The 25472-nt window shown below is 46.7% G+C and overlaps 1 protein-coding gene and 1 pseudogene across 18 annotated transcripts in view; one reads left to right on the top strand and one right to left on the bottom strand.

Annotated features, from left to right (window-relative positions):
* The window catches only part of Fnbp1 (formin binding protein 1), a 128375-nt gene that overhangs the window by 96533 nt on the left and 6370 nt on the right, over window positions 1–25472 (bottom strand). The window lies entirely within an intron of this gene.
* Window positions 6268–6728, top strand: LOC125398919 (small ribosomal subunit protein uS11 pseudogene; annotated as a pseudogene).

Below are 25472 nucleotides of genomic sequence, written 5' to 3'. Positions count from 1 at the left end.
CTACGCACGATTATGCTTTATCTGCTGGTGTCAGGTAGCCTCGGCAGTCAACGTGATACACCAAGCCTCGACTGAGGAATTACTTCCCCAGTCTATGTGCATGCAGGTGGGGCTTTTTACTTAATTACTAATTGCCATAGGAGGACCTCACCCACCATGGGCAGGTTCCTGCCTCAGTGAAGGACAGTAACCTATAAGCAAAAAACAAAATCCCCAAGTTGCTTTTGGTTAGTATTTTATGACAGCAAGCACACTAGATTTTTATTTAGGAAATACTTTCCTTGGCATATGGAGATCTTCTAAGATTGATGCTGAAGTTATTTCACCATTACATTTATCTCAGCATTTCCTGTCTCTACTTTTCCAGGTGTTTAAATATTTAGAAGCTGTCAGGCTCAGAATAAAAATACGAATTTCCTCAAATTCTATTATTTTTTTTGTTTTGTTTTTCGAGACAGGGTTTCTCTGTAGCTTTGGAGCCTGTCCTGGAACTAGCTCTTGTAGACTGGGCTGAGCTTTGAACTCACAGAGATCCGCCTGCCTCTGCCTCCTGAGTGCTGGGATTAAAGGCATGAGCCACCACGGCCCAGCTCCCAAATTCTAACTTTTTACATAGAAGCCAGAATGTTATAATTAGCAACAAGCATTGCCAGCAGGAGAACGGCTGCCACACATGCAAGAGCTTGCCTTTGGGGCGAGAGTGGTGTCCCAATAAAGCAAAGCCACTCATCAGCTTCTGACTCAAACATGCAAATGTTCTGCTGGACACGAATGTGCCGAAGTGTGCATTCGATCACAGCACATACATGAAGGAAGGAGGCTCGACCATGAATCTGAGCCAGGTACAGCAGCGCATACCTGGGATCCTGGCACTGAGGCAGAGGTTAGTGGATCAAGAGTTCAAGGTTATTCTTGGTTACAAGGCAACTTTGAGGGCAATCTGGGGTGCAAGAGACCTTGCCTCAACATAAAACAAGCAAAACAAACAAACAAACAACAACAAAAAACAAAACTGATAGTCAGGGCCAGAGAGATGGCTCAGCCATTAGGAATGTTAACTGCTCTTGCAGAAGACCGGAGCTTAGTTACCAGCCTACAACTGTATTTCTGGGGATCAACACCCTCTTCTGACCTCTAAGGGCTTCTGCACACGTGGTGCACATAGTTACATATAAATAAAAGTAAACAATGGGCTGGAGGGATGGCTCAGTGGGCAAAGGCTTGCTGTGCAAAAATGAGGACCTGTGTTAGGATCTTCCATGGCCTGGACTCCTAGCACCAGAGAGGAAGAGACTGGAGACTCTCTTGGCCAACAAGTTTTGCAAAATTAGCAAGCTCCAAGCTTGGTGATATAGCATGTTTCAAAAACTAAGATTGAGAACGACTAAAGAAGACATCTGACATCAGCCTCTGGCCTCTGAATGCAAATGCACAAATGTATGCCCACCCCCCAAAAAATAACGATAAACTGTGTCTCAGCTGCTTACAAAATCACAAACTTCAAGGAAACTAATTGTGGGGTCACGCCAATATGCATATACACAATACACACAATACATGAGCTTGTATGTGCACAAACACAATAAGCAAACATAATTCTTTAAGGTTTATTTACTTGTCCATTTTGAGAAAAAAAATCTCTCTACGTAGACCAGGCTGGCCTCGAACTCAGAGACTGACATGCCTCTGTTTCACAAGTGCTGGGATCATAGGCGTGTGTGTGGCACTTTGTCCGGCTTGTGAATAGTGTTCCTATTATTATTGTTTGTTTTGTTTTTTGTCGAGACAGGGTTTCTTTGTAGCTTTGGAGCCTGTCCTGGAACTAGCTCTGTAGACCAGGCTGTCCTCGAACTCACAGAGATTCATTCACCTGCCTCTGCCTCCTGAGTGCTGGGATTAAAGGCGTGCACCACCACCATCCAGCTGCGAAGAGTATTCTATACAGACATGTTTTCATGCATTCCTTTGTAATATGCCACAAATATTTAGTCTGTAAATATTTACTAGCGTATCTGCAATTGGGTTAATGGAAAAATCTTTGAGACAAGAGAAACGTTAGGCCACTTGAGTCTCTGCCAACTAATGATAAAAATGAAGATAAACCATTTGGGAAAGAAGCGCTGACATCAATTTCAAAAGCCTGTCACAAAGTATCGAACTACGATTCTTTCTCTGATTGATACACTTCCTACTTTGTCCCCATTAAAAACTGAAATCATTCTTCAGAAAAGGGCTCCAAGTAATGCCCCCGCATATGGATTGTTTATCAATTGCATATATGATTTCACACTTAGGAAAAGAAAAAAAAACTTAAATCCAGGGTTAGTTGGGCATATTGGATTACTATAAATTTGAATCAAGCCTGGCCTACAACCAGACCCTGTCAAGGGAAAGAGGAAAGCCGGGAGAGGAAGAAAGCGGAGACACACACACACACACACACAGAAGGCTCAGTGGTTAAAAGTGTCTGCGGCTCCTCCAGAGGATGTGAGTTTGATTCCCAAAACCCACATCGGACAGCTCACACCCAGTTATAACTCCAGCTCCAGGGGATTCCATGTCCTCGATTGGTTTCTGTGGGCACTGGTACACATGTGACATACATTCACACACACACAAATAAAAGTAAATCTTAAAATAGAGAGGAAGAGCCGGGCAGTGGTGGTTCACGCCTTTAATCCCAGCACTCGGGGGGCAAAGGCAGGCGGATCTCTGTGAGTTCGAGGCCAGTCTGGTCTACAGAGCTAGTTCCAGGATAGGCTCCAAAGCTACAGAGAAACCCTGTCTCAAAAAACAACAACAACAAAAAGATAGAGAAAGAAGAAGAAGGAGGGCGAGAAAATCAAGTTAAAGTTTGGATTAATACTGCGTAAAAGCCAAGGATGTAGATAATTAAATCCCTATCAATCAAAATATTCATGGAAATTACAAACACAATTTTTACAGTAAGCAACACAGACTGTGTCTTAATCAGGTTGACTATTGCTGCAATGAAACACCACGGCCAAAGCAAGTTGGGAAGGAAAGGGTTTATCTGGCTTACACTTCCATATCACTGTTTATCAAAGCAAGTCAGGACAGGAACTCAAGCAGGGCTTGACAGGAGGCCATGAAGGGTGCTGCTTACTAGTTTGCTCCCCATGGCTTGCTCAACCTACTTTTTTAGAGAACTCAGGACTAGCCCAGGGGTGTCCCCACCCACAATGATTTGGGCCCTCCTCCACCAAGCGCTAAGGAATGATCTACAGGCTTGACCGTGGTCTCATCTCACCGAGGGAGGCATTTTCTCAGTTGAACTCCCCACTCCTCTCTGACAACTCCAGCTGTGTCAAGTGACACAAACTATCCAGCAGAGACCGTATCTACACTAGGCTGAGACAGTCATCTCTCTAACACTCACCCCTGGAGATGTGTGTGTGTCTAGACCGAGTTTCATTCTGCAGACCAGGCTGGCCTCAAACTCTCAGAGACCCCCTGCCTCTGCCTCTGGAGTGCTGGGATTAAAAGCATGGGCCACCACATCTGACCCACCTCAGCCTCCTCTCAGCCTTTGGGATTTCTTCTTCTTGGAACTGCCTTGTACTTAATTCATTTTTCTGCCAGAAACTTTGTATCTCTTGTATTGTTATTGTTCTTTATATGTTAAGTTAATTAAGGGTGTTACTTTTTGAATAAATGTTTTTTGTAAAAAGGGACTGAAAGAAGGCTCCGCAGGTAATGGCTCATGCCACCATGTCTGACAAGTTGAGTTTGAATCCTGGTTCCACACGGCAGAAGAGAGCTCACTGCAGCAAATTGTCCTCTGAACTCCACACGTGTGCAGTGATATAAACACGCCCACAAACACACAAAAAACTTTAAAAAGTTTTTTCTTAGATAGTTTGATTTGAAACTTTATATGATTGCTATAGACTGAATACTATACATGACCCAAATTCAGGACTGATATCCAATCCTGGCTGGTAGTGTGGTTTTGGGGGAGAATGATGTCATGAAGGAGGGGCCTTTGTGTTGTAAATGGAATCAGATTAACCAGCAGGCCCTGACAGCTCCCTTCCAATTTCTGCTAAGTTTTGGTGATAAGACAGTGTCTAGTGTCTGCGTGCCAGGAAGTGGTCCCTCACCAGACACCGCGTCTGTGAGCATCTGACCTTAGACCTTCCAGCCTCCAGAGCTGGGAAGAATAAATGGTTCTCACGAGCCACACAGCTTACGGTATTTTACAGCAGCAGACCAGACAGGCTAAGACAAGCACATTTTTGACACAGACCAAATGCTAGGGTGACCTTTGGGACTGGGTCCAGGAAGGGTCTCCCACGCCATTTTACACTTCTGTATGAAACAGAGCTTCTTCAGCAAGCATCTTTTCGTGGTTTCCGACTTTGTGCCATATGGACTTGATTCATGGCTTATTATTTTAAAGGCACCTAAGGAAATAACATAAAGCAATATCTATTGTGAAACTACCCATGGGCCGTGGATAAAGCCTTTGTTGTGTCCTGTGAAGACTGGTGCTTGGGTTCCCAGCACCCACACACAAGCCCAGTAGGTAACTCTAGCCCTGGGGAGGTGGCTGGCCCGACTAACATAGTCAGCAAGAGCCCCTTTGCTGTAAATGCCTCAGTAAATAAAGCAGTGCTTCAGGGAGACGCCAGGTGTCAACCCCTGGATTCCACAAGCACACACACGCACACATGTGCTCCCCCACATAAGTGAACACTGATACAGACAACACGCTAAAGAGCATCTGCCTTCACTTTACTGTGGCCTCGTTTCCTGTATCTCCTTTCAGCAATTCTCGCGAAAACAGCACAGATATTACTGTTTTATTTGTTTAATGTTTTTACTAAAAGGAAAAAAGTCTCCGCCAACACGTCATTTAACATGAAATAGAGAGGCCAGACGCTTGTTGGCTGGCGACCTCAGTTTGATCCCCAGGACCCACATGCACATGGTGTTTGGAGGCAACCGACTTCTACAAGTGTCCTCTGACCTCCACATGTATGCTGTGGTTACACACACGCACATGCACGCACGCACACACACACACACAGTGATAAATTTTAAAAACAAAAACTGAAACCAAAAGCGTGGGATTTCTTTTCTAGCATCTCTTTACACGTTCAAACCACTGGCAATGTGCCTCCCCTCACAGCCCGACAGCCCGCCCTCTCCATGAAGACCTTCTGGCACAGCTTGTGCAGATCCCAGCGGGTCACCTCTTTCTCCGTATGTGGGTTCACCACATCCTGTGACATAGGTCCAGACACCCAAGGCCTGGGAATCCTCTGATCAATGTTTGCTGAATGCATTCGAGAGGCCAGGAAAACTCCCATTACTGAACTCCTCTGGGCGTCGGTCAGAGTCCTAACTGAGCTCCTCTGGGCACCAGAGTCCGAGGATCACGAGCACGGGTCACTGCCCGAGCAGCAGGATAATGAGTGGCGGATGCTCTTCAAGGAGACCGCAACTGTGAACAATGAAATTCTGCTGTTCTTGTGGACTCACCGAGTCGGCGGAATGATTGCCTAACACACACAAAGCCCTGGGTTCTATCCCCAGCACTGCATAATCCATCTGTGGTGACGCATGCCAGTATTTCTAGCACCGGAGGTGGAGGAAGGAGGGTCAGAATTCCCAAGTCACGGGAGCTGGAGAGCTGGCTCAGCAGCGATGCTCTTCCCAGAGAACCCGGGTTTGATTCCCAGCTCTCAAGTGGCAGTTCTCAGCCATCCATCTGTAACGCCAGTTTCAGGGAATCCGAGTCCCTTTTCTGACCTCCACAGGCACCAGGCAAGCACAGACAAATAAATAAAAAAGAATTTCAAGGGCCTCCTCAGCCAGTTCAAGGCTAGTCTAGTATACAGGAACTTGTCCTTTAAAGGCAAAACATCTAACTTAGGAAGAACTTGTCAAAAAAATGACATGAGAAAGTTATATACAGAAAAGGTGTCACTGGGCATGGTGGCACAGGCCTATGATCTCAGGATCCAGAATTCAGGATGGTGACGACTGCACAGAAAAAAAAAAAAAGGCAAGGTAGCTCAGTGGTAAAACACTTGCTGAACACATGCAAAGTTCAGGTTCCAATCCTCAGCACCACACACACACACACACACACACCAAAAAAAAAAAACCACAGAATTCTACAAATAAACAATGATAAACTTTTTTATTATTATTCAATCTTGTCATCTCCAGGAGCATTCTAATTCCCAGAATAAGGTACAAAAAGTTTGTTCAAAAAAGTATCTAACTGGTGGAGAAGTCTGGAGACGACATTCAGAGATGGCACCTTGCAAGGGGAAGGAAAAGAAGAAAGAACAAGTCATCAGCCTTGGGCCTCAAGTGGCTGAAGGAGAGAATGTATTTGGTGTCTGCTATATTTTTGCATCCTTCACTGACACCTTTGTCCATGTTACCGATCTTTCTGCCAAGGAAACCATCTGCCGGGTGACTGGTGGAATGAAGGTAAAGGCTGACAGAGATGAGTCCTCTCCGTATGCAGCCATGTTGGCTGCCCAGGATGTGGCCCAGAGGTACAAGGAGCTGGGCATCACTGCCCTGCAATCAAACTCCGTGTCATAGGAGGAAACAGGACCAAGACCCAGTCAGCCCTCAGAGCGCTTGCTCGCTCACGAATGAAGATTGGGCAGATTGAGGATGTCATCCCCATTCCCTCTGACAGCACCCAAAAGAAGCGGGGTTGTCATGGTTGCCGTCTGTGAACAGGACTTCTCAAATTATTTTCTGTTAATAAATTGCTTTATATCAGCAAAAAATAAAATAAAATAAAAGTATCTAAGCCGCTGGGCAGTGGTGGCTCACGCCTTTAATCCCAGCACTCAGGAGGCAGAGGCAAGTGGATCTCTGTGAGTTTGAGGCCAGCCTGGTCTACAGAGCAAGTTCCAGGACAGTCAGGGCTACACAGAGAAATCCTGTCTCACTCAAAAAACAAAAAGCCAAAAACCAAAACCAACCAAACAAACAAAAAACCAGAGCGCTGAACAGCAAGAGTAGGAAGCCGAGCTCAGCTCCGTCATCTGTACGCAAGTGTCCTCGGTACCCGAGCCCTGACACGCGTAGGGGTAGGACTGCTGCTGGGTTTATTGCTGGCAGCCAGTCTCGCAGGGAAACAGCTAACTCCGGGCTCACTGAGGCCTGGAAATGAGGTAGAGTTTTAGAGAAAGACAGACATAGTCATCCTCTGTTGTTCATGTATGTGGATATGGGTGTGCACATGCATAAACGTGTTCCCAGAACACACACACACACGTTGCAGTTCCTATTGCTTGCTTAGCAAGCACAGTCTCAGGTCCCCACTCCACTGTCTCATAACCCTGGTGTGGTGGCAAAGCCCATAATTCTAGCACCAGGAGAATCAAAAGTTCCTGGTCATCCTTGGTACATAGTGAGTTTGAAATCAATCTGAGCTAAATCATTCTGTTTTTCCCTAGAGACAAGGCAATGGGAGCTAGCCAGAGTAATCTTTTCGGATGAATGTGGCAGTCTGACCTATTTCCATACCTGGTCTTCCTGGGTTTGACAGTGACCCGTGGTGCATGCGAATTAAGAGAATATTTTAGGGCTCACCTTTTTAATCCCAGCACTCTGGAGACAGAGGCAGGTGGCTCTCTGTAGATTCAGAGCTAGCTTGGTCTATATAGTGAGTTCCAGAACAGTCAAGGCTACACAATGAGAGCCTGTCTCAATAAATATTTTTTTTATGATCAGTTTTGTAATTTGCTCTGATGTTTAGCACACATCGGTGAGGGACGTTTCCAAACAGATCACCATGGCTGCTCCATCTGGAGCCCAAATCTGCCTTATAAATTCTGACTTGGCAGGCGCTAACTGGAAGGAAATTGTCTATCCCGCCAGCTTATTTTCCTGTTTATTTTGATCTTTGAAGGGGTGGCCTGCCAGACAGAAGAAAGCTCAAGATTTTCAAGTGGTCAGATGGACACAACGCTGACTTTATCTACGTGAACACGGAGCTGTTTTCACAAGACCTCAATAGATCAAAAACAAAGCAACCACTGCTATAGAGCTAGCGAGATTCGGGGAGCAACACTGCAAGTCTCTTCAAAGCTGCTGGGCTGGCGGTAGGTTTTCTCTGCAGCTCCCCATCTGAATACTAAGAGGGGAAGTCCCGTGAATCAATGCCTAGTGTGACACAAACCATACCAATGGAGTGAGTCTGTCCCACAGACAGAGTGCCACATCCATTTCCATGCCAACAGTACATCAACAATACACCCAAATAGGTACTGTGTGGACCAGCGAGATGGCTCAGCAGGGAAGGAATTTGCTGCCAGGCCTGACAACCCAAGTTCAATCCCAAGACCCACGTGGTAGAAGAACAGAACCGATTCCCACAAGTTGTCCTCCAACCTCCACACTAACACATAAGTACATGCACTCCCCTCCTACACACAAAACCCAGCACATGGGAGGCAGAGGCAGGCAGATCTCTGGGAATTGGAGCCAGCCTGGTCTACAAGAGCTAGTTCCAGGACAGGCTCCAAATCTACAGAGAAGCCCAGTCTTGAAAAACCAAAAACCGAAGGGAAAAAAAAGCCAGCTACTTGGGCCTGGGATGTAGGTCAATTGGTAGAGTGGTTGCCCACCAGTCACAAAGCCCCAAATTCAATCCTTGGTACTCCATAAACCAGGCACAGTGGAAGATGCCTGTAGTCCCAGCACTCAGGTACAGGAGAATCAAGAGTTCAAGGTTACCCTCAGCTATATAATCAGTAGGTACCTGTATTTTGTTTTTTTTTTTTTTAAAGAGATTTAGTTACACACATGCAGCCCCATGCCCATGGGAGCCAGGGAGTTGTGCACACTAGGTGATCAAACTCAGACAAGCTCCTTCCTTTCCCAGTTTTGTTTATCGTTTTTGGATAAACAAGTGGGACTCTGTGTGCGTCTGGTAGTAGTCTGAGTCCGTTTCCCCGACAGAGGACACCAGCACTGAGTCTGACTGAGCTGGCATCCGCCCATCTTAGTTATAATTCCCTTGGTGTTCCTGTAGCCCAGGGATGAAGGGCTAAAAGCGGACTGCCACTTGAAAAAAAACGGCAGCGTTCCAAAGTCCTTGAGCCTTCGCCTCCTGTGCATCTGGGAAGGCATTCAGAGGGAGTGCAGGGAACCCTCCGCTCCAGCTGGACTGCACCCCTGCTGAGCTGGCAGAGCACCCTCGCCTCCCATGCCCACTGCTAACCTGTGGTATAGCTCACTTCTCCATGCTTCTAGTTTCATGTTGGTGCAGGGCAGTTTAAGTGTGGCAGAAATAGAAGTTTTACAATGATTGTTGCTGTTCTCAAGTGGCAATGCTTGCTAGACCAGAGAGGAAGAGGAAAGCCTGGTCCAGAAACAGCCAAAGAGTAACTACACACTCGGGCTTGATGGAAAGGAACCTGCTGGGCTACAGAAATGGCTCAGCAGCTCAGTACTCTTGTAGGCCTGCAAATCTATGAGCCTAGTATGCATGAGGCGGGAGCAGGAAGATCAGGAGTTTAAGGCCATCTTTGGCTACGTGAGAACGGCCTCAAAAAAACAAAACAAAACAAAACAACAACAACAACAACAAAAAGATAGATAAAATTATAACAATTAAAAAAACAAAAATAGCATGGGGCAGTGGTGGTGCATGTCTTTAATCCCAGCACTCTGGGGGGCAGAGCCAGGCGATCTCTATGAGTTCAAGGCCAGCCTGGTCTACAGAGTTCCAGGACTGGCTCCATAGCTACTGAGAAACCCTGTCTCAAATAAATAAATAAATAAATAAATAAATAAATAAATAAATAATTCTAGTTAAATAAAAATAAAAATAGAAAAGCAATAAGTAGGTTGGGTAGATCACTTCCCAGCCTTGGAGAGCCCTAGGTTTGATCCCTACCAAGGAAAACCAGAAAAAAACAACAAAAAACCCAAAGAAAATACCTCTAAAATAACATAAACTACTGGCTATTTTCTCCAGTGTATTTTTGATATAACATAAAACTACACATTCAAAACTAGAATAGACAGGTTTTGGGTAGTGAAAATCATGACTGTAATTTCCAGAAATGTCATACCGGAGAATCTGAGAACAGGTGTTCGGCAGTTCCCTGGGGATTCCCACAGCGCTCAGCTGAGGGCCTTGCACAATAACGTGCTGGTGGAATTGAACTGTCCCAAAGGCAAACTGAGTGGTGTGCCTAGCCCAGCGACCTGTAGTGGTCTTAAAACAGAACCAGATAGCTATCCAGGGTCACGCACTGTAATGACAGCAAGGCACAGGAATGCCAGCCCAGACATACCGCAAATGCCATCATCTGCAGCTCCGCTCCCACCGCCCAAGTGCTCTGAGCGGACGCGGAGCCACTAAATGCTGGTTTTAGTAGCTCAATTAACAGCTGATTTGGTAGAAATTAATTTCCATGGAGAGTAATTCCTTGTGTTTAGTCCAGCTACGTGTGTTTTCTTAAATAGCACCTGCTAGGCCCTTCCAACCTGTTTAGCAACAAGAGTCCCCAGTCCTTCATTAAGGAAACTAAATAGGGAGGCGGTCCTTCCAGCACCCGGGAGGAATTCGAATGACTCCTCCTCCAGCTGAAGATGAGCCGGGTCTCCTGGGGCATTCACCTTGGCTCTTAATTTCTGAAGACCGAGGAGCTTCTCAGATGAGCCAGTTGTCATTTTAGCCATGAGCAAGATGCCCCAGGACAAGCAGTCTTCTTTATGTGTGTGTGTGTGTGTGTGCATGCATATTTGTGTGTGCGTGTACGTGTGTGTGGATGTACGTGGAGGCCAGGGGCTACCATCAGGTGTCTTCCCTGACCACTTCCCACTTGGGATTTTATTTTTACCGAGGCAGGGGCTTTTGGCTGGCCTAGTGGGCCAGGTTGCCCTTCTGATTCTACTTCCCCAACGTGAATTACAGGAATGAACACCCTGGCCGGGATTATTTCTAAATTTTATGTTACGTTTTCTTTATTTACCGTGTATGTTTGTGGGTGTGCCACAGTGCTGAAATGAAGGTCAGAAGACAACTTGTGAGATTAGGTTCTCTCCTTCCATCAGGTGGGGCCGGGGGCTCGAACTCAGGTCAGCAGGTTCGACAGCAATCATCTTTACCACCCAAGCCTCCTCGCTGACTCTCACCTATTTTTGTAGCACTGAAGAAACGAGGCAAATGTCAGACCCCTGCGCTGCACTCCCAACCCGATTTTCTTTTCATCTTTGGAGCTTTTGTTTGTTTGAGACAAGATCTCATGTAGTCCAAAGCGTCCTCAGACTAGCTATGGGGCTGAAGAGAAGCCAAAACTCTGGCTCCTCTGGCCTCCACCTCCCAAGCCTGGGAGTTCAGACATGCACAGCTACGCCTGACGACCCTAGTCCTGTTTTTTATTTGTATTTTGAGATAAGATCTTACTAAGTTTCACAGACTGGCCTGCAACTCTCTTATGTGGCCTAGACAGGCTCTGAACTAATGGCCCTGTCATGGTTTGAAAGAGACATGTCCACCACTAGGTCATGTATTTGATACCTAGACAGCGGCACTCTTTGCGGGAGGTTATGGAGCCTTTATGGGGTACAGCTGTGCTAGAGGAAGTCTGTGACTGGGGTCAGGCTTTACTGTTTTGTAGCCTTCCTCCTCTTCCTGTCTCCTCTCTGCTTCCTGTATGGATAAAGATGTGATCAACCAGCTCCCCACCTCGGCCAGCATGCCTTGCCTCTCTAATTCTCCTTTTGGAACCTTAAGCCAAAATACACTCTTTCTTCTGGCCTACTATGGTGTCATTCATCTTTCTTCCCAGTTGATCCCAGCACTCTGGAGGCAAAGGCAGGTGGATCTCTGTGAGCTCAGGGTCAGCTGGGTCTGCAGAGTGAGGTCCATAGTGAAATCCTGAAAAAAAAACCTCTTTCTTCCCTAAGTTGCTTGGGTCGAGGTAATTATCACAGTAACAGAAAGTTAACCAGTTTAGATCCCCGTGCCTCTGAGCCTCAGCAGCTGGGATGGCAGGTTTGTGCCACCACTCTTGGCTTGAACTCACCATTCTGAAGCAAATGGTTCGGTGGTGTTCACTATATTCACAAGCTTGCACAACCACCGCTTCCATCTGGTTCCAAAACATTTCTCTAACTCTCACACACACCATGTGCCACGAAGCAGTCATTTCCTACTTCTCAGCCTCTGGCCCTGACAACCACAAGTCTGAATTAGCTCTCCACAGATTTACCTGCTCTTCCTGTTTTATCTAGATAGATCTGTACAGCACACCTGGCTCCACCCCCTTAACCACCTCACTGTCGGGGTTCACCCGAGTCCTAGCACAGGCCAGCACTTCGTTGTTGTTACGGCTGGATAACATCCCACTGCACGGAGACACCACGTGGTTCGTCCTCCCGGGATCGGCAGTTTGCTATACTTTTCCTGATGTCAGTCCCTCACACAGTCCAAGTAAAGTGGCTTTGGTTTGCATCTCCGAAGGAGTCTTAGCCGGGTTCAACCTCTCTGTGCAGCAGTGTTTGTGTTTGGCACCTTCTTTAGATCTAACCTGCCTATAGTCTTCACATCCATGACAATAAGTAAAAATAAAGTTTTTACTAGTACTTTAAAAAGTATTCCATAGAAGCATGCACTGCCTGACACATCCCGAGGCCCAGAGTTTCACCTCTTTTACCCCGCCCCTCCGGTGAGTCCCCTTCCTCCTTCTGAGGCAGCTTCACTTCTGCTTTTAGGTCACATAAACATACAGGATTTCATCCATCTATTCATGCAAATCTAGGAGCCATAAAAGAAAGAAAACAAGGTCAGATGGTGGTGGTGGCGCACGCCTTTCATCCCAGCACTTGGGAGGCAGAGGCAGGTGGATCTCTGTGAGTTCGAGGCCAGCCTGGTCTACAGAGCAAGTTCCAGGACAGGCTCCAAAGCTACAGAGAAACCCTGTTTCAAAAAACCAAACAGAAAACATATTTGTGTGCATGCGTGTTCACGGACTTATGCACATGCGCAAGCACATATGTATGTATGGGTAGTCATCCACTATTGTTATAAAGAAACATTTCTTTTTTGAGACAGATTCTAGCTATGTAGACCAACTGTTCTTAAATGCTGGAACTGTGGACATATGCCAGCACACCCACCACTTAAAGGACACTTTAAGGGTCCTAGTTGAGTGTCTGCCTGGGTCTAACCATGCCACCTTAATAATCCACACACCAAAAATGTGTCCCTGCTACATACTCTTGGTGATCAACGGGCAAGAACCCATGGATGGCCCAAGCATTCAGTGTGTAAAATAACATCCTCTCCTCTGTGAGGTTACTCTGGTCTCTGCCACACCCAAGGATCACAAGTACAGCTTTCGCACTGGGCCCTGCAATGCTGTTCAGACTGACCCTGAACCCCGTGGGCGCAGGTGACCAGCCTGCCTCAGCCTCAGTAGCTGGGATCCCAACTATGCCTCCCCTTCCTGGGCTGGAAATGAGTATTAGCTCGGCTTACATCTGCAGCCGTGTACCAGCCCCTTCATTCCAAGCCTGTGAGCGGGGGTGCGTTCATACCACAAACAAACATTGTTTATTTTTAAATAAGCAAATCTTTTTATAGACCAGCACGTGTGAGTGAGATCCACTGAGTGCTGCTGCGGAGACTCCTCTCTGCCCACTTGTGCAATTAACTGTTTGGGTTTTCAGTCATGATTTCATGACCAAATGACAGTTTGAAGGAAACAGAGCCTGGCCCCTTTAGGAACTGCTCCCTGCGCCCCTGGTTCTTCAGGCTGATGGATCTGCTTAGAGTTATCCAAAGTGGTTTCTCCCCTGCCTGACTGCTTTCAGTGGTGTCTCTCTAGGTCACCATCCTTTTCCTGTTCCTCCTCTTCCAAGGTAGATATCTTGTATGCCCAGGCTAGCCTTGCAGGGACTATTTTAGCCAAGGCTGGCCTTCACCCCTCAGGCGCTAGAATGGCAGTTCCCCACCACCTCCTGCTCCAGGTTTTCTTCTCCATTCGCTTGTTTGCACAGTCCACTTTCTCAGACAATCCCTGGGGTTCTAACACCCAAAGAAGCCAGAAGATGTTTCTAGCAGGTGTGATGGCTACTATCAAGCCAGGCTTGCTGCTGGCTAAGCTTTTCTGGAATGATGCTATTTATTTTTCTTGTCTATTTTCTGACCTACTAAAGCAACAAAAAGGCAGTAACCTTTCAGGCTGCTCAGCCAAAAATTTGTACGTGGTGTGTGTGTGTGTGTGTGTGTGGTGTGTTTGTGAGTGGTATATGTGAGGTGCGGTGTGTGTATGTGGTGTGTGTGGTGTGGTGTGGTGTGTGTGGTGTGGTGTGGTGTGGTGTGGTGTGGTGTGGTGTGGTGTGTGTGTGTATATATGTGGTGCGGTATGTGTGTGGTATGTGTGTATGTGTGGTGCGGTGTGTGTATGTGTGGTATGTGTGTGTATATATGTGGTGCGGTGTGTGTGTGTTCCATGTGCATGTAAAAGTCAGAGGAAACCTGTGGGAGCCCTTTATTCCTTCCACCATGTAGGTTTCAGGGACAGAACTCAGTAGGTTCATCAGGCTTGGCAGCCAAATTGACAACACCTCTTTTGTGAGACAAGGCCTCTCATTGAACCTGGATGGCATGCCAGCAAGTCCCTGGGGTCCTCCTGTCTCCATAGTGTTGGGGTTGTAAGCTCCACCACCGTGCCCAGCTTTCACATGGTGCTGGGGATCCAAAGCCAAGTACTCAATGCTTGCAAGGCAAGCACATAATTGGCTAAGCCATCTTCTATCCCAACCAAAAAGTCTGACTTGGCAAAACAGACCGGGTACTTTTGCCTAAAGAGTCACACCCAGGATACCTAAGGCCTTCAGGAGGCCTAACAGCCTAAGGAACACGTCTAATGACTCTATTTATGTCCCGCTGTGCAATGGTCAGACATCTGCAACCCCCTATTAACATTATTGGCGTTTCTTTGAGGTGCAGTGTGGGAACAGAGCATAAAAGTTCTAAGGAGAGTTTGCAGCTTCAGAGGCTGTTACAATCATCATAACCCACTTGGATGCCTAGCCACACACTGTGAATCAGAACTTGATCAAGCTTTGGGCAGCTGAGCCCTCAACTTTAAAATGTTTATGTATTTATATACTTGTGTGTTTATGTGTGTGCCACATGTCTGTGAATGTCCTCAGAGGCCAGAACAGGGTGTTAAACCCCAGACAGCTAAAGTTATAGGCAGTTGCAAGCCACCACGTGGGTGCTGGGAACTAAACCCAGGCCTTCTGTAAGAGCAGCCAGGGCTCTTAACTGCTGAGTCAGCCCTCTGACCCCTGGTTCTGGAACTTTTGAACATTTAGGTGGAGGAATCTGAGGCTGGCTAGTTCCACCAAGTTTGCTGACTAGAACTGAGTCAAACACCACAGATGGCAACGCACAAGGGGATCGCTGGTGGCCCAGCTTGTGCAACAGGCACCACTACTGACGGCTAATTTAGCTGTCAACTTGACTGTCTCTGGAATCAACTAAAACCCAAGCAGCTGCGCACTCCAGAGAGGGATTTTCTAGATTATACCTTTTGTGAATCAGGAAAATGCATTCTGAATGTGGGTGGCACCTTCTGGGGGCCATCTAGATAGACGGGCACGGAGGGAGGAGGGACGCTGCTTTGAGCCTGTTTGCCCCAACTCTTGCTAGCAAGACCCTCTACCCTGCTGCTGCAGCTTTCCTTCACAGATATTCGACTGAATGAAAACGAGGACATGATGGTTGTGAAATATTTTTTTTAACTGGGCAAAGATGTGTTTATGCTAAGGAGTATTACTTCATGTGAAGATGTGCTACATTTGTTTCCGCTGCATTTGTTTAACAATGTAGGGATGTGTGTTTAACTATGTAAAGATGTGTTGCTGTTCCACCTTGCCTGCCTAAGGCACTTGATTGGTCTAAGAAAGAGCTGAATGACCAATAGGTAAGCAGCCGAGGGATAGGAGGAGCTGGCAGGCAGAGAGAATAAGTAGGAGGAGGAATCTAGGCTCTAGGAGGAATCTAAGAGACTAAGAAGCCAGGCAGCCGATAACCAGATCCAAGAATCAGGGAAGTAGGACACACAGAAAGGTAAAAAGCCCTGAGGCAAAACATAGATGAAGAGAAACAGGTTTTTATAAGAGTCAGCAAGAAACAAGCCTAAGCTAAGGTTGAGCATTCATAACTAGTAAGAAGCCTCCATGTCATGATTTGGGAGCTGGTTGGTAACCCAAAAGAAAGTCTGGTACACATAACCAGGCCAAGGTATAGTTGAGGAGGTTTTTATTGTAGAAATGAGTGAATGTAGGGGCTGGAGAGATAGCTCAGAGGTTAAAGTTGTTCTTCAAGAGGTCCTGAGTTCAATTCCCAGCAACCACGTGGTGGCTCACAACCATCTACAATGAGATCTGGTGCCCTCTTCTAGCGCGCAGACACACATGCTAACAGAACATTGTATACATAATAAATAAATAAACAAATAAAAAAAATCTAGCAGGGTGGTGGTGGTGCATGCCTTTAATCCCAGCACTTGGGAGGCAGAGGCAGATGGATCTCTATGAGTTCGAGGTCTACAAAAGCTAGTTCCAGACAGGCTCCAAAGCTGCAGAAACCCTGTCTCAAAAAAAAAAATTAATTAAAAAATAAAAAAGAAATGAGGGGATGCACAGCCAGATGCATCTGAGTCCAGTCTGAACATAGCCAGAAGAATAGACCAAGCTATGAGAAGAGGGGGCAGGAATATATGGAGAGAGAGAAGAGAGAGGAGCAAGTGGACCAACAGGGCAAGAACAAGCCAAGAGACCAAGAGAGTGTGCAGTCAAAAGGGCTGAGTTATAGAGGAAAGAGAAGCTAGTGCCCCTGGGAGGGAGAGGCTCAGGGTAGGGGCGGGGTAAGAAAAGCTGGGAGGAGCCACAGATCCTGAGTGATGCTGGGAAAGCTCTCAGGCAGGCCTGTTTCCGATCTGACAACTTCACAGAGGAAGGAACCGAGGTAGAATGGCCTGTCAAAAATGACTCAGCAAGTTTGTAACTGGAGAGGAGCCCTGAGACCTGGCCCCAGACCTGCGCTGTTGGTCTGCAAACACCTTATCATAATAACAATGACAATAATAGCAACAACAATAATAATAATTACCTAGGTGTGGAATCCAAACCAGGCAAGACACTGAGGTCACGAGTTCAAGGCCATCCTAGGCTGCATAGAAAGTTCCAGGCCAGTTTAACCTACAGAGTAAGACCTTGTCTCAAAAAAAAAAACCAAAAAACAAAAAACCCACAACAACAAAACTCCACAACAACAAACAACAAAAAACAAAAACAAACACAAAAAGCAGCCAGATGTGGTGGTGCACACCTTTGATCCCAGCCCAGGAGGCAGAGGCAGGTGAATGGATCTCTGAGTTCCAGGCCAACCAGAGCTACACAATGAGGCCTTGTCTCAAACAAATGACAAACAAACACCTACCAAAACAAAACAAAACAAAAAAAAAACCCAACCAAACAAAAAGCAGTCCAAACCAGCCAAGTCAAAGCAGATGTCTTCTTTTATCGTCCAGCCTCAGAAATCGTATGGTGTTCCTCCCAGCATGCATCCTCATCAGTAACAGTCCCAGAGATCTGTCTGCACATCTGTCTGTCCAGGGAAGGGAGACAAGGCCCCTAGCAACACTCAAAGGGAGGGTCTGTAGGTCACACTGTAAAATGAGCCTATGGGACAGAGACATCTCTGTGGCCATCTCTGCAAAGTAGGATCTGTTGACCACATGACATGAGTGCTGCCCATTCCCAGTCTCTCTCTCTCTCTCTCTCTCTCTCTCTCTCTCTCTGCCTAATGAGGCATGTTCACCTCTGTCCGTTTCCTCTCTCTCTCCCTGCTGTTCTGAAGAGGCAGCTCTGTCTCTCTCCTCCCACTTCCCTTCTTCACTCTCTTCTTCTTCTTCTTCTTCTTCTTCTTCTTCTTCTTCTTCTTCTTCTTCTTCTTCTTCTTCTTCTTCTTCTCCTTCTCCTCCTCCTCCTTCTTCCTCTCTCTCTCTCTCTCTCTCTCTCTCTCTCTCTCTCTCTCTCTCTCACACCCCCATACCCTCCCAATGCCCTCTAAATAAACTCTCCATACCCCAGCTCTTCCTGCATGGCATATTCTGTTTCCCGCCCGCGTTCCTCACCCGCCATGGTACCCGCAGCCGTCTTTCAACAACATTCTGCCACAGGGGACAGAAAGGACTCTACATATGGTCATGGAAGATGCTTGGAAGGCTGACTGGAGAGGATCCCAAGTGTGAGGCCACGCCCACTCTCAAAAAAAAGACAAATTAGCCCCAAGATATTGCTAGACTTTTAAAAATTATTTTATTAGCCCTGAATGGTGGCACATGCCTTTAATCCAAGCACTTGGGAGAAAGAGGCAGGTGGATTTCTGAGTTCGAGGCCAGCCTGGTCTACTACAGAGCGACTTCCAGGACAGCTAGGGATGCACACACACACACAAAAAAAAACCTGTCTCAGTCAGAAAACCAACAAATAAATAAATGATTACTCATCATTACATGTATAGTGCTTTGCCTGCATGGCTGTCTGTGTGTGCCTGGTGCTCTCGGATCCCCTGGAACTGAGTTGTAGACAGTGGCTAGCTAGCTGCCTGTGCATGCTGGGAACTGAACCCACATCCTTCCCAAGAGAAGCCAGAACTCTTAACCACTGAGCCATCTCTGCGGCCCTTTGCAGATTTTATATTTGTTGTAAAGAACAAGACAAGCAATCAGACATCGCAGCTACCTCCTGTAATCCCAATATTTGGGCGATCAAAGCAGGAGGATCCAAAGTTCAAGGCTAAAGAAAGGAACGAAAAGGAACTGGTGAAAAAATTTTCTGGGGAACAAGTGCTTGCCACAGAGTCCACCCACCCGCCCGAGTTCGGTCCCCAGTGTAAACATAGTGGAGGGGGCACTGACTCCGGCAAGCTGTCCTCTCACCTTCATCTGCCTCCTGACCCAGCACTCGGGAGGCAGAGACAGCGGATCTCTGTGAGTTGGAGGCCAGCCTGGTCTACAGAGTGAGTTCCAGGACAGTCAGAGAAGATACCCAGAGAGATGCTGTCTCGAGGAAAAGAAAAATAAGATAATCAAATAGGCTTTGGTTCCATATACCTTTTATTTCAGCACTCAGGAAGCAGAGTCGGGAGAATTTCCATGTCAGCCAAGGCTCACATTTCACATCATGAAATCTTGTCTCAAAAAACAAAAATAAATAAATAAATGTAATAAAATAAATATCTTTAAAAAATGGGTCAATCCGTAGGTTCTGGACTCTGCCAGCATGGAAAATGCTGGAGCAGGTCTGATGATCCGGATGCGGGACCTAATCTGGGCAATATGGGATCGAATGGAGCTTGACTAAAGGAGAGGTGGGTTTACTGTAGCCATCAGCCTCTCTTCTCTCCCATTGCTAGCTCCACCCCCACCCCTCACCCCAACCCATAGACACTGGCGCCTCCGGCATCCACAGCTTGCTGTCACTAGCCATTAAACTCCTCCGATCCTGGCTGGACTTTACGCTCTCCAGGAAACTCAATATAGAATCTCATTTTCCACATAAATTAGCCTCTGGGGAAGGAATGTACAGACCAGCAAATGAGAAACTCCAGTCTCCACTTCTCGTGAAGTTTCAAATTTGCATTCTCTGTTATTCATCAGCCTTGGGGATTTGGTTAGTGTGAGTCACCTCCAGGCAAACTGAAAATACTCAAGCTGTAGAAGGAAAAGCTGGGGAGCCATTGCTGGTAACCCCACCGGCCAAACAGACACAGAAGGCAAGGGAGAAGAGATGGCCTCATGTGTCCACGAGGACAGTGTGTGCACACGCGTGTGTGTGTGTAGGCCAGAGGAGGACCTGAGATGTTCTAGTCAACCACTCTTGAACTTAAGACAATGTCTCTCACTAAACCTGCCCCTCGGCTGGTAGCCAGCAAACCCCGGTGATCTTCCTGTCACCCAACCACTAACTCTGTACAACCACACCAAGCTTTTTACCTGTATTCTGGGGATGCGAACACAGGCCCTCAATGGGCCATCTTCCCAGTCCTGGTTTGAGTTTGTGCCCCACTGATGAAGATTAAGACTAGGAACCTGGCTAGCTAGCTACAGCTGGAAGGTGTCCGACCAGTTCTGAGGGGGAAGCCAATCCCACAGTGGTTAGGGCTCTGCCACTTTCTCAGGCCCCTTCTGCAACCCAGGCACACCTGGATCAACGGAGAGCTCTGGGTCCCCTCACATCTCACGGGTCTTTTGTCTTTCGCGTCCTCTTTCCTGGAAAGGTAGTTTGGTCTCCACCCGACCTGATCCATTCTTCCTTGACAACCGACTAGCTCTTCAGCACTCCACCAGGATGTAACTCTTTCCCAACAGAGCTAAGCCCTCTCATTTGAATCTATGTGTGTGAGTGCCTGTCTGCAGGGCACAGAGGAGGGCATCAGATTCCTCAGGGCTTGTTTTGAGCTGCACACAATGAATTCTGGGAACCAAAGCCAGGTCCTCAACAAGGGCAGCCAGTGCTCTTAACTGCTGAGCCATCTCCCCAGCCCCCATCCTGTTGTCATTTCCTGCCTACCTTCTTATCACACCCTAAACCACTTGAAGGCAAGAACCCCAACCATACTCTTAGTAGAAGCTCAAAAAATAGAATGGAAGGTAAGTTGCACAAACGCCACGCCACCCGCGCTCGCCGCGCCTGCTGTGCTCGCTCACCTGGCACACAGCCAGGTGTCTTCACTTGGCTCCTGTCGTGTCATTGTTGCCCACTGACATTTGCCCAGAATAATAATGACAATTAAGAGCATCACACACATGGGCTGGGGAGTGTCTCGGTGGCTAGAAGTGCCGCTATTCACGCATGAGGACCTGAGTCCCCAGGACCCACACAGAGGTCAGGCATGGCCGAAGGTGCCTATCATCCTGACACTGGAGACAGATCTCAGGGGTTTGCTGGCCAGCCAGTCTGACCTAAGAAGTGAGGCGCTTCAGATACAATGAGACCCTGTGTCAAGGAAGAAGGGGACAAGAAGTAAAGGAAGACACCAGCCCTGCTCCTGCCCCCCCCAACACACAATTAAAGGCAATTGAAAATATTCAGAGCCATGGTGAAATTTCTATTTACATACTCACAGACACCCAGGCAATCCAAACATCTTTGTCTAAACACTTACAGGAATTTCCACATACATCGTTCCTAAAGTAAATATTTTTAAATCTAAGTTATCTTTGTTGAGAAGAAATCGATCCTGAGCTAAGCTGATATGCAGAATAATTTATTAGATGTCTCAAGTGGCAAGTACCCAACTTTGTGAGGGGAGAAAGTATGTGACTTAAGTATCTGCTTTAAAAAGTGGTAAAAATAGCCCAAGAGAACTATTAAACTCTAGGATATCTTAAAATTATATATTTAGTAGACCCTTAGGATAGTGGTGTCTTAGTCAGGGTTTCTATTGCTTCAACAAAACACCATGACCAAAAAGCAGGTTGGGGAGGACAGGGTTTATTTGGCTTACACTTTGACACTGCTGGTCATCACTGAAGGAAGTCAGGACAGGCGTTCAAAGAGGGCAGGATCCCAGAGTCAGGAGCTGATGCAGGCCATGGAGGGGTACTGCTTACTGACTTGATCCTCACGGCTTGGTCAACCTGCTTTTTTATAGACCGCAGGACCAGCAACCCAGGGATGATACCACCCACCAGGGGCTAGGCCCTCTCCCATTGATCACTAATTGAGAAAATGCATTACAGCTGGATCTCATGAAGGCCTTTCCTCGCTGAGGCTCTCTGATGAGTCTAGCTTATGTCAAGCTGACTCACAAAACCAGCCAGTACAAGTGGGTTTTTATTTATTTGTTTTATGTGTGTGTCTGAGCGTATGTGCACCCCATGTGCGCAGGTGTCCAAAAGCCAGAAGAGGATTTGGATCCCCTGGAACTGGACGGAGTTACAGATGGTTGGGAACTGGGGTGCTGAACCGAACCTCAGTTCTGTGCAAGCACGGTCAGTACTCTTACCAGCTGAGTTGTCTCTGCAGCCACAGTATAGTGTTTCGAGGGCTTATTTATTTATTTTTAAATCTTCTTTCCTTTCCTTGGTTTTTCACATCAGGGTTTGTCTGTGTAGCCCTGGCTGTCCTGGAACTTGCTCTGTAGATCAGGGTGGCCTCGCACTCAGAGATCTGCCTGCCTCTGTCTCCTGAGTGCTGGAATTAAAGGCGTGTACCACCATGCCCAGTTTCTTTCTTTTCTTTAACTTTAAAGAAAAGGAAAACACACTGTTGTATGACCTCCAGAGAGCTAGACTGCTTTACAAAACAGTGTCTTGTAGGCATTTTTCAAAGATCAATTTGTTTTCATGGGTTTTTTTGGTTTGTTTTTTGCTCGTTTGTTTGTTTTTATGTTTGTCGGTTTTTGAGACAGGGTTTTATGTTGGGCTGACCTCAAACTTGCTATGTAGATGAGAAGACCCTAAGCTTCCAAGATGGCTGACTCTGCCTCCTACACACTGGGACTCTGGGCGTGACCCACCACACCCAACCTAATATCAGGTTGTCTTATTTTATTGTTAACACATACAAAGAATCAATTTTAAATCAAAGGACAAGGAGTCCGTGTGAAAACCGGAAGGCAGGGTGCCATGATGCCAACCCTTTATGAAACCAGCCAGCATCAAGAGTCCTTAGTTCATTCCCAAGGACCAGGGCTTTTCTTCCCATAGCCCTCCTCTTCAGTAGAACTCCCACTGACTCACTGGCTCTCACCAGACTCACGGTACAGGCAAGCGAGCACTTGCCCCTGTGCCTCCCCGGGAAGGAAAGCATCACCACAGTGCAGAGGGAGATCTATGCACCATTTCTCCCTAGAGAAATGCCATCCCATCTCTGGAGTCCGCACACAACTTGGGCTGTGCATAAATAAACACAAGCCCATGGGGACCAGCTCCCTTTAAAGGTCCATGTTTCTTTTTGCCATGGGTAGTAGAGGAAGCGTTTGAGGGACTAGGGTGGTGGCCCAGTTACTGGAACTTGAGGAAAAAGTCAGCTGTGGCTATGCGTGGCTGTAGGGAGCAGGTCTGAGAGGTGTGTCAGAGATAGGTGCCAGCCAGCCCACCCAGCAGAAACAGAGAGCTGCAGGGTGAGCGAGAGACCTTGACACACACACACACACACACACACACACACACACCAAAAAAAAAAAAACCCCATAAGGGTGACTGAGAAAGACAAGATGAAGTCAACCTCTGTCTGCACAGGTGCACACACACACCACACCAAAACAAATAAATAGAACCTTTGAAAGCCTTACATATGATATCCAGAATACCCACAAATTGGCCAATAGCTAGTCTCCCTCTTATTCTTTCTCAATTTAGTTAAAAATACTTTTCAAACATTCTTTGTTAGAAAAACAAATAAACAAAATACCTACCAAAACAAACAAAAAACCCAAAACCTTTCTACTATTCTGGTTAAGACCCATATGAACTAATGTCTTTAAATGGGGGGAGGGAGGGTTGGGGGATGGGATGCTGGGCTAAGACTTCCCCGCCATTCATGAGAACCTGGCTTCTTGGGATACAAAGATGCTCAGCTGAGAAAGAGCTTAACTGCTCTTGCAAAAGACCCCGGCACCTACACCAGCCTGCTCACAACTGCCTGCAACTCCAGCTGCGGGAGATCCGACACTGTCTTCTAGCCTCCCTGCTTGGGTACCAGCACACATGTGGAACACATGCATGCATTAGCCTCCCTGCTTGGGTACCAGCACCCACATGACACATATACATGCAGGCAGGCACTCTCACACACATAAAACAGAAAAAAATTAATCTTTAGGAAAAGAAAAGCACCTAAGTTCTGTTCCCAGCACCAAAAACCAAACAAATACAAACAAATGAGGGGAACCAGGAGTTGTGGCACACGCACTTGGGATGCAGAAGCTGGCCGATCTCTGAGTTTGAGGCCAGCCTGGTCTACGGAGCGAGTTTCAGGACAGCCAAGGCTACCACATAGAGACACCCTGCCTTGGAAAAAGAAGAGAAGAGAAGAGAAGAGAAGAGAAGAGAAGAGAAGAGAAGAGAAGAGAAGAGAAGAGAAGAGAAGAGAAGAGAAGAGAAGAGAAGAGAAGAGAAGAGAGAAAAATGAAGGAATTGCTGGACCACTGACACCCACCAGCTTCCACTCACAGCCATGTCTACTGGGCCCGTAGTCCACAGCAGTTAGCCTAACCACACCTTCTCAATAACACAGCAGCATCAAATGTTTCATCACAGCCCAGTGATCACAGCTGCAGGAGAGACAGATGAGGCAGAAGATTCAAACACAAAACTAGGCTGGGCTCCAGAGTTCAAGGTCAGTCTAAACATCTTACTGAGACTCTAAAAGGAGGGGGGATAAATTTCGGGGAAAGAGGATTTTTAAAATATTTATTTTATGTGTACAGTTGCTTTGCCTGCATGTGTGTCTGTGCATCATGTGTGAGAAGTGCCCTCAGCATCCAAAGAGTGCATTGGATTCTGCTAGAATAGGAGTAACAGGTGGGTGCTGGGATTCAAACCCAGGTCCTCTGGAAGAACAGCTGTGGTCTTAACCTTTGAGCCAGCTCAACAGCCCTTGGAAGAATATTTAACAAACTTGTATCATGCCCTAGGTTCAATTCCAGCACCAAAAAAAAAAAAAAAAGAAAGAAAGAAAGAAAGAAAAAAAAGAAAAGAAAAAAAATTACAAGTTTTAGGGACCCAACCAACCCTGTATGGCTGACAAGGGAAACAGGAGCGAGCAAGGGGGACAGGGAACCATGACTACTCAGACAGAAACAGACTTTGAACTATTACTGGCTGACTTTGGTGCCAGGAAGAGAAAGTTCCATTTACATGGGAGCAGCACTCAGGGTGAGCGTGGGGAGTGGCTCCACCAGCCCAAGTCTCATCTAGAAACTGGAACTAACTAGCTCCTTAGGTTCAGCAAGGAGGTGCTTATTGCCCTCAAATTAAGGCCACTAGCGACCTACTGAATTCTAGCTCTCTCCTTCTTCCATATTTTAAACAGTGGGGAGAATATGCAGCCTGAATATGGTTCCCCAGAAAACCAGGGAGCAGGAAGGCATTATAGTGTTCAGTTGAGACTGTTGAGCACCCTATGAGGGCACACTAGGTACAAAGTTTATTTGAAATTTTCTATATTACTTGAGGCCAGCCTGGTCTATAGAACGAGTTCCAGGACAGCTAGGGCTACACAGAGAAACCCTGCCTCAAAACAAAACAAAACAAAAAACAACACCAAAAAAAAAGAAAGAAAATTTATATACTAAAACACTCAAACAAACAAAAGAAAAAAAACAACAAAACAAAATGCTTAAAGAATAAAATTAGTTGTTTGTGTATCTTGCTATGTAGCCCAGACTGACCGCAAACTTGCTGAGATCCTCTTGACTCAAC

The sequence above is a fragment of the Myodes glareolus genome, chromosome 21, assembly GCF_982192425.1.
Source record: "Myodes glareolus chromosome 21, mMyoGla1.1, whole genome shotgun sequence".
NCBI classification, from domain to species: domain Eukaryota; kingdom Metazoa; phylum Chordata; class Mammalia; order Rodentia; family Cricetidae; genus Myodes; species Myodes glareolus.
The sequence above is the reverse complement of the archived record's forward strand: the minus strand, read 5'-3'. Positions and strand labels throughout refer to the sequence as shown.